Genomic DNA, 10,202 nt, shown 5'->3' on the forward strand with positions numbered 1-10,202 from the left:
TGTAGGAGAAGATGATACACCAAACATGCAATGGTGGGTGAAGAGGGAAGGTATATAATGGAACTAAACTCTTTAATGATTGAGATTACTGTATAAGAGGCAAGTGCCTGTGATAGAGCAAGCAAGTAGGGGTGATGCTATCATGGGCATCCATGGGTTCACTATATATGGAGTGAGAGCTTTGGGGCAGAAATCCCATAGTTTATAGGGAAACAGACACCTAATGAAGGGCTGATGCGCAGCAGAGAGAATGATGTGAATGAATTGGGCCTTATGACCTACATTATCATGCAGCCCAGGTATTACAGAGCTAGGAGCACATGCAAGACAGCTGAGCACCTGAGGAAAGGACTGTGTTGGTTGGACTAGTGACCTGCATCCTGTAGCCTGACAGTGAGGTTGAGTTGCTTATGGAGCAGGTGTGCACAGATGTTCTGTATCCTTTATTGGTAAATGTGCAAAGCAAAGAGGCTAATTTATGGGAGATTATTTTTTTTTTGAGCAGCCGATGATACCAGTGAGGAAGATGTGTTTGCAGTCTCATCTGTGCTTGTTCCAGAAAGTGCAGAAGAGGCGTAAGTTTGGCCGAGCCTGCCTGTCAGATATAAACAGTAGTGAGGAGGCAGTCATTTTGCGTGAAAGGTGGGAATATTCTCCGCACGTATGTGGGTGTGATGGGTTGACCCTGGCCAACTGCCAAGCACCTACCCAGCTGCTTGCTTGCTCCCCTCTCCTGCAGGATGGGGAGAAAATAGAAGGCAGGCAAGACTTGTGAAATGAGAAAAAGACAGTAACAGGTTAAGCAAAAGCTGCATGCAGGCAAAGCAAAATAAGGAATTTCATTACTGTGTCCCATCAGCAGGCAGATGTTTAGCCATTTCCCGGGTCTCAGCGTGCATAATGTTTACTTGGGAAGACAAATACTGTAACCATAAACATCCCTGCATCCTCCTCCTTTCATTAAGCTTTTATTTGTTGAGCATGACATCATATGGTATGGAATATGATCAGTTTTGGGGCAACTGTCCTGTCTATGTCTGTTCCCAACTTCTCGTCCATCCCCAGCCTACTTGCTGGGAGGGATGCAAAGTGAGAAAGAGAAAGCCTTGATGTCGTGCAAGCACTGTTCAGCAATAGCCAAAACACTGGTGTGTTATCAACACTGTCTCCCTCACAAATCCAAACCACAGCACTGCATGGGCTGCTATGAAGAAAATTAACTCCATCCCAGCCAGACCCAATATGACGGGACAACAATCAGAAAGGAGATTGAAGCAGTATTGTGTCTTGTATCTGGTGCTGCAGTCACCTGTTGTGATACTCTTCCAAATGACATCACTTGCCTATCCTAACTGTCTTATGACAAAAGTCTTTCCTCTATTTTCCAACAATCTCCAAAGAAATTAATGACGCCGAGTTCACTTATCCTCTCCTTTCACTGGGAGGATTCCAGGTTTGACGTTCTATGACATACCACCTTCTTTCTTCCAGAACCTCTTTTACCTTAGCAAAGTTGTCTGTTAGCCTGAGTTTTCTCTAGAGACAATAATAAAATATTGAAAATTCAGAGAAGAATCCTCACTTCAAAGTTTTGAAGAAATGTGACCAGTAGGATTTGGTGGAAAAAAAGTGAATGGGCTATTTCCTTGCGGTCTAGTAACGGAAGACACTGTGCAATTCAGAAAGACAAAGGCAAGCCATCTATGGAAGAGAAAGAGATGTCTTTCTTGGAACAACATCAATGCAAAGTTGAAAGGATCACTGAGAGCCAAGAGAAGCCACTTGGTGTGCTGATGTAGGAAGGCTGCGCCAACAGCAGGAGCAAAGGGACTTCCAACAGCCCAAGACCTTGCAGGTTGTTGGAACTGCTCCTCATCCTGACACATTATCTGTAGCACAGATTCTATTTTTCTGCACTGTTCATCCTTGCACTCCTATGATCTTTTAAGAAATTCTTTGTGACAGAAAAACTAGAGTCCTGGGAACGCTGGCTGTCACCCCAGGAGTGAAAGTTATTGGCAGCCATCATTGTATGCAGCCTTGGATGGCAGAGGGCATTGCAGTTACACACCACGCTTGCTGTGTTAAGTACATAGCAATATGAAAACCATGGATTTAGGCTATGAATTAAAACTAATACTTTCAAGCAAATATTCAGGAAGAGTCAGTAGAAGACCTTTTAGGAATTTCTGGGTCGAAAGAGCAAAGGTGGCAGTGAGTGCTGGACAAAACAGATTGGGAAACAAAGACAATACTGGGCCAGTTGCCAACATCAACCTAATCTGGTGACTTGGAGTATCTGGACAGAACTACCATGTGCAAAGGTGTTACTTTTCAGGTAGAGGACAACCCACCACAGCACTGGCATTTCTGTATGAGGACACAAATCTTCACAGAGGTCTGTCCCAGCCATTTAGCCAGAGAGGCCACCTGGAAACTGGGCACCCTGGTGTCCATCAGGTCCAATTTCTTCCTGGCAAGCCAGCAGTCAGCTGCTGGGGGTGGAGGTGTGCCAAAATACTAGAAAATGAGTTAATCTGCAGATACTTGTTATCAGGGATGTGCAGATTCAGCTTTCAAACTTTTGGACAGTGTGGAAGTAACCCTGAATTTCCTACAGTTGTGTGATTTGAGTGGACAAATTGTGACCGATTTCCAATGGCACAGTCGGCAGTGGGAGGCTGAATTTGGCAGAGCCCTACCTGTCTTCTTGTGGATGTGGGAGGTGTAGAACAGGTACAGTGCAAGTCCGAAGAGAGCTTCTGGCAAATGGGAAGGTAGATGGCGCTGCTTTCGAAAGCAAGACATAAAAGCAGAATTAGTCAGTGCTGGGTTAGTCTGAAGAGCCATCCAGCCCATCATCGTGTCTCCAGCAGAGACCAACATGGGGAAGGAAATCAGAATGGAGACCGATAGTGGATGCCTAGAAAAGAGTACAAAGACATAATGATCATATGGAAGACTTCACTGGTACTTTTCATTTTCCACCTACAATGGCTCTGAAAAAGACATGGTATCTTTATGTTTAATACCCCTTGTGGTTTTTTTCTTTGTTATATTTTTCTGTTAACTTCTTGAGGTGACTGTAACCAGTCCTCAAGTCACCATGTCCAAGCAAAAAATGATTTTGTAGACTTTTTTCATCTTACTTTTCAGTCTTTCTTTTCCTAGACTGGGAAATTCTGTGTAGGCGTCCTCTGAACAGAAACTATCCCAAACTCGTGACCATTTTTCTTGCCCTTCTCCATAGCTTTCCAGTTGCACCATAATCTTTTTCAGGTGGATGGACCAGAACCACTATACTGATTAAAATGTCATTGCATCATGGAGTTACAGTGGCATTTTGATGTTTTTTGTTTTGCTCTCTATACCTCCCTAATAATTTGTTATATTCCAGGGCTCTTTACTATTGAGCTGATTTTTGTGGACTGATCTACTAAATTTGCTGATCTCTTTGAACAGCTCATTATTGTGTATGGAAACATAAGGGTTTTCATTCATCTGCACTGAATTTCATAATCTGTTTTCTTGCTCAGTTATTTGGTGTTACGAGAACCTTCTGAAGCATTTTTCAATTTTCTTGAGAGCTATGCCTGTCTCGTCCCACTCAGTGGGTTGCGAGAGGGGTGAATCTTTTCGATTCCCCGACTGTTTGTGTACCGACAAAAGCTGATCTCTGCTCGGCAGAGCCGCGTGGTCGGCAGAGTCACGACAATGACCCAGAGGAACAGGCTGGCCAGCAACTTTATTTACTGGCGAATTCCACAAAGGGACAAACTTAACGACCTGACGAGTTTAACGAATGAACAAAGGCGATTTGGCAATGGAGCTATTTTCCGGGCTTCCCGATCCCAAACTTGCATATATATATATTGGAAAAGCAGAGAAAAAGAGAAGAGAAGCAAGAAAAGGAAAGAAGAAGAGAGGAGGAAAAGAGAAAGAAAAAGTATCACCACCCTTGGATCCCGCGATGGCAATGACAGACGTGGCAATCCTCCAGTGGTGGGCGTGCGCGCGCTTCCCTGGGGGGGGGCAAGCCTTTTATTGGCTAATCCCTGCCTCCAGGTACGCCCCTTCAGGACTTACATGGTTATTGTTCTAGAAAGTTCTCAATCTTCTGCGCAGGCGCTGGGGGAGGGGGGTGGTCGCGAGGGGTCTCTCGGGCTGTTGCAAGCCCCTTCCTCAGATAAACTCTGTGTGACCGCTGGCCATACATGGTCAGGTTTGGCAGAACCTGGAACCGCGCATCCTCCGACGCGCTCTCCACATCCCGCTCTTGCTCTCCCCCACCCCATGCTCATCGACCTGCTGTCACCATGCAAATAGCGCCTCAAATCGCCACAATGTTTGAGACATTAACTCTTTCAGTCTCTCACAATGCCACTGGCAAACTCTGACACCTTGCTCGTCGCCCGCTTTTCTAAATGACTTGTGAATATTGAAGAGTACAAGCTCCAAGAGGAGTCTCTGGGACTTCTTCCTTTCATTGAGAAACCGAATGTTGAATAGCCTGTCTTCTCTTTAAACCAGCTATTTATACAGCTGAGGACAGTCCCGCTTTTGCCATAGCAGCTTGGTTTCTGTAAAACTGTGGTGAAGGAAGTCCAGGTGGATGATTGACCATAGATCCCTGTTTAGAAGGACACCAATTCCTTTGGGAAATGATACTGGATTTGAGGCAGATCTTGTCTTGACTGAACCTGCAGAGACTTTTCTTCGGTTGTAGAGAATTGTAATAGAGAAGACCAGTCTGGAGAGAGAATGAACAGCCATGGGAGCAGCAGAAGAAACGAGTGGCAGGAGGGCTGTGAGAATGGCAGGGGTTGATGGCACGGAGATTAGCAGGTCATCAAGATCCCCGCACATCTGTTGGCAGCTACTGAGGACTTCCAGCTCAGGAAACTAATGACAGTCTAAAAAAAAGGCAACAGCTTAAAATGAAAACTCAAGCCTTTAAGAGATGATGGTGGGAAGATAGGGTAGGAGTCACAAGACACCCAGACAAGAAGGAAAAAGGTAGTAAGTAAATCCAGATGGTTCACACAAGTGGGGAAGGATGGACAGACAAAAAAGATCAATCTGTCAGCTCCTAAAGGGTGTGAAAAGGTACTTTCAAAGCCGAGAGGTAGTTGCCAAAGTCAGAATCTCCCAGGAGATGTGAGGAGGATTTGGAAGCTGGTGTCATCCTCCATGTCACAGCAAGCAGCACTTGACAAACCGCCTGGATGCAGGTGTCTTGGCACTGAGCTACTGGCCAGACCACATGGACACCTACCTTGGTACCTGCCTGCAGTTATGAGCGTGAGAGAGGGTTTTAATTTAAAATAAAATCACCTTCTCCAATAAGATCTACTATTGAAATTTACTACATTGTTCTGCAATGTCACAACATTTTCCTACACAGTCACAGAATCACAGAATCGTATAGGTTGGAAAAGACCTTTAAGATCATTGAGTCCAACCGTAAACCAACCAGTTGAGCATTGCTATTCCATTATTCTATTTTTATTATAATTTCTACCTATTTTATTGGTATGGACAAGAAAGTGCTGCTCTTATGGCTCCATAGACATCCCTGGGAACGCTGGAAAGTTGGGGTTGTATTTGCCACTCTCCTGTCCTCCAGTACTGAAGCAGTTCTCAATGAGAACTTATTTCAGCTGTTTCATCTTTTATTCCTTTAAGGTTCCTGTTTGAGCATGAGAGTATAATCATAAACTCATTGCTGTTCATCAGTTTGTTTTGAAACTTCTTACCCACATCTCAGTTTCAGACAGATCCATCAGTTCCCTGTGATTAAAGGATGGGAACCTTTGTGGGCTCTTCTGTGGTGGTCATGGATACCAATATCTTAATTTTTTCTGATAGACTTTTCTTTGAAGACTCATTTTATACCTTGATCTTAAAAACCTTCTGGCCTACTTCCTCCTGATGTGAAAACACATTTGTTGTCCCTTAAGTCACCTGCTCATTTGGATGCAAGTTCAATTTATCCAAGGCTTCTTTCCTACATCTAATGGCTGCCTTAACCCAGTTCAGCCGTGCTGGCTGTCTCCCTCCCTCTCCAAGTCTTTTTGGGCTAGGCAGCACGCATTTGCTCTCTAAGTGGTCTCCAGTGACTTGCGTAGATTTTGCCCTTTGGGCTAACCCTTTTAATTCTTTTTTTTTTTAAAAATTGATGATGGCCTCACTTGCTAATAATTTTTCTTTAAATAATAATAATTTAAAAAAAGAATAAAGCCATGAAGACCTCATTTCAATGCATAAAGGATGAGTCAGCTGGAACAGTTCCCTTCCGTAACACTGTTATCCCACAGCTGTGAGGTCGTTTACCTGGTGTGCGAGACGCCAGTATACACACAGGGCAGAGGTGGGCGCTAGGCGGTAGCTCCACAAAGCTAGCACAGAGTTCGGTCATACAGGTACAGTATTTATACAGTCTAGTTATGCATATGCATAAGTAATTACACAAAGCAGTTTTCTATTGGTCTACATTCCTCTTATTTCAACTTAAAGCTACAGCGCTACTTTAATATTCTGCGCACGCTCAGAGGTGAGGGCTCTCTGCTTGGGCCGGGGTCTCCAGCTCGAGGGGTGTGACTTTGAGTGTTATAATGAGGATAGTTCACGTGCGGGTGTCTCTTATCACACTTCTACTAGTTGTTTCAGATGGTTCCCAAAACATCTTAATTAGCTTTCATATTTCTCCAGGATGTGTTTTTCTCCCAAGGACAGTAATTCTTGTTTAGATGTTCCACTTTCCAGTCTGAATCCCCCTTATCAGCTTTATGTAAGCCTTGGCCTTCCACCAGCTCCTGTTAGACTACAACACTACAAGCTCCTAGCTAGCTCCTGCCCCATCTTCTCATGCTACTCTGAAGATAACAGTCAGCCCTTGCCATGTTCTCTGGGTTTTTTTTCTTTACATTTTTACCACATCTTTCTTGTACATTCTTCTCTCTCACCAAAGCTGCCCCCCCCCAAGCTGGCAGCCTCCCATTTGGCTTTAGGTGGAAATACATGCTTCTTTTTGTACTCCACCTCTCACACCTGACAAGCGGTGCTTAAGCTTAACGCAATCTGACAAACCTGAGCTGTCCAGGTGGTAGGATGAGGGTTCACCAAGAATTTGGGTGGCTGCTGGATGTTGCCATTTAGCAGGTTTTTCTCCATTTTTAATAGAAGTCTTATGTTAGCGTTCCTGTCAGTCTTCCCAAGAGGGCTGTGACTCCTTGGCATGCTTCATCTCCAGTGTTCAGCTGCTGACAGATGCCTCCATCCTTGCTGTCCTTGCAGCGGGGTGTGGGGCTCCTTTCAGGAGTAATGCTTTAGAGCCACCTTGCACATCAAGCAGGTGAGAAAGTCAGCCCTGTTTTCAGTTACGGTCTCACGAGAAGACGCTGGTGTCATCGAGGTGGCAGTTTCTCTAGCCCAAGCCTGTAAGTTTACTGCAGTCAGCCAGGAGCAGAGGAAGAACAAGTTCAGAGGAACTGGCAAGGAGGAAGTATGAATGCAGCCACTCCTTAACAAGGAAATGCTGATGAACTCAATAGGAGTTGACTGAAACATCTGAACTTCTTAGGGAGCAGCAGGAGTGGGGCTTCTCCCCAAGGAAGGATGAGCTGGGGGTCGCTTGGGCACAAGCAGTGCCCTCAACAACCAGGGAGCTGGGCCAGGTAGACAGAGCAGGGTGGTGATGACAGGGTCCATGGGCAGCCCCAGGCAAGGTGACACGATGAATGAGGTTCTGGGTCCATCCAAGATGTTCAGTCAGGAGCAGCTGATGTTCAGATGTTCAGTTCAGATGGGAGTAGAGACAGGACTGACTGCACATTTGAGGTCCATGGAGGAGATCAGGTTGGAGGAAAGTTACCTACAATCTAGGTCTGAGGTCTGTCCATAAAATAAAGCCAGGGGCAGAACAGAAGGCACATCTACCCACAGCATAGCTCAGGCCAGGACTGGGTGCTCGAGCCTGGGCTTACATGGAGCTCCTGGGCCATGGGCAGAAAGGGTGTGAGGAGGTCGCAGGTGAGGCTGGTCAGGGCAATTAAGGTATATTAATGCCCTCAGGGGCCTGTAAGTCCAGTAGCAGTGAGGGAAGCAGATCCTTGGGTTGGCTGCTTGAGTCTTCAGCCTTTCCTCAGCCAGCACAGTCTGACTGTGCCCAACTTCCTGCAGGGGGTCTGGCCATTGAAGTCTTTAGCAGGAGAGGTAGGACCTGGCCCAGGCCTAGGAGCACTCTTCTGTGTTGGTGGGACTGCAGGGGAGGAGGGGGCACTGATGCCGTGGGGTCAAGTGATGCTGGAGCAGCCAGGAGTACGGAGCTGCTCCTGGGTGCTGCTCATCTGTGTCCCTTTGGTAAAGGGTGAGTGAGGAGGAAGAGGGTTTTCCTTGTGTTGGGGAGCCTGTTAAACAGAGAAGAGTTTGCTGCTCTGAGGCTGAACTTCTGTGGATCTGCAAATGAGCAAGAAACCCAACAAGTGGTGCTGAGCTGGGTGGGGGAGCCTTGGGGTGGTTTGGGGGGGGCTGTGGGTTTTGAACTGCAAGCTCAGGAATGTGCTGTTTTAGGTAGAACTTGAGCTCTTCCCAGAGCTCAGACTCCTGACTGGGGTCTGTTTTGGCTGCTCATCAGAGTGCTGCTACTACAGTGAAACTTGGGGCTCTCTGGAGCAGGAATTCCTCTTAGGGACAACCTGACTGGTGCTTGGTGTCAGGAACAGCCTCTCTGTGCTTGATAGTGATCCATGGGAGAGGGATGAAGGGCTGGTGATGCCAGGCACCAAGGGGAAGGAGAGGAAAGCCCTGCGAGCAAGCAGGGTCCTGCTAGAGCCTTCCTGAGAAGCTGCATGAGTGAGGTTTTTGTTTCTCTGCCTTTTGTATGAGGAAAAGGGCTCTCTCCCTCCTTCCCAGCAGGGATCGGGGCTCCGCAAACCCAAGGCAGTACGTCACTGTCGTGACAATCTCCTGGTTAAGCCATTTGCCTAATGAGACTTAAATGAGGCACAGAAAAGGGGTTTCTGCTAGCTGAAACACCCTGTTTTCTAGGCTGTAGCAGTCAACCAGAAGCTGGAGTTTGCATGTTGCCTCATTAGAGAGCGTGTAGCCAAGCGTGCAGCTCTCCAGGGAGGCTCTGATCCTTAGGGATTTATTGGCAGCTAAAATAGGATACTTGAGGAAATCTTCCCCAAGCCGTAGAGCCCTTGGGGTGTCTGTGACTCTGTGTTAATCGTATCTACTTGTCCTCTTACTCCACTGGCTTCAGTAGTTTGGCAGGTTTTTGGCTCCACAGCCTGTTTTCACCACGTGAACTGTGTGAACTCTGGGCTGAACCAGGCTGCAAGTGCAAATAAAGCCCAACTGCGATGAAGACATCCTATTTTAATCTGGGAGAAAGAAGTTGTCCAGGGCAGCTGTGGTTGATTTCCAGGAGGCCTCTGGTTTAAATTCCTCTCCTGGTCTTTTACCTGCCCCTCCAGGGAAGGGAAGATGCCAGCATAAGCTGTTTTGGTGTGGGAGGAAACACATGCTAGCGCTTATGTAGCTGTAGACTTGAACAATAATTTAGGAAGGAAGCCAAGCTATTCCTGCTAAACCGGGCTCAAAAGCAGCTGCTGATATGTATTCTGTAGGTCTGTGCGTAATCAAATATCCCTTTGCTTAGCTGTATGTTGGTAGAACTAGGGTGAGTGTGTATTTTTAAGGCTTCTGGCTTGGTCTGGACACGACGACCACGTGTGGGAGGCCGTCCCTGTGAAAACACTCCATATAACCCCCCTGGCCCACACCACCATGTGACAGCTTTTGGAAGCAGCAAGAGGAATGAGCAGCTGGCTCTTGGCTTGGTGACTGTCTCGGGGGAGCACTGGGGACATCAGGGCTGCAGGGCCGTGTGCCGTGCTCTGCTCTGTGCTCGCTTAAGTTGGCGCTTCCCCCTTGAGCGAGCAGGACACGGGCTGCGCAGTCTGACTCTTCCTAGACCTGCGCAATAGGGACGCTACAAGCAGACTACTGGATGAACCTGCCCGTCAGCTCAAACAGCTGCCAGGATGAGGGATGGAAGGAAGGATGGAATTTTAGAGTGGTTTGACCTTGGAGCAGCCTGTGCAGGTCGCTGTTCCTGCTGCTGCTCTGTGTGACTCCCCTCCAGGAGCACGTGCACGGCTGCCCTTCCAGCAAGAGGGGAGCTGGTCAAGTTATTG

General features: G+C 47.0%; 1 protein-coding gene across 2 annotated transcripts in view; it reads left to right on the forward strand.

The window, feature by feature from the left end:
* The window catches only part of CEPT1 (choline/ethanolamine phosphotransferase 1), a 69,954-nt gene that overhangs the window by 12,523 nt on the left and 47,229 nt on the right, over positions 1–10,202 (forward strand). The gene's annotated exons all lie outside the window — the stretch shown is intronic.

This window comes from Mycteria americana, chromosome 20, assembly GCF_035582795.1.
Source record: "Mycteria americana isolate JAX WOST 10 ecotype Jacksonville Zoo and Gardens chromosome 20, USCA_MyAme_1.0, whole genome shotgun sequence".
Classification (NCBI taxonomy): domain Eukaryota; kingdom Metazoa; phylum Chordata; class Aves; order Ciconiiformes; family Ciconiidae; genus Mycteria; species Mycteria americana.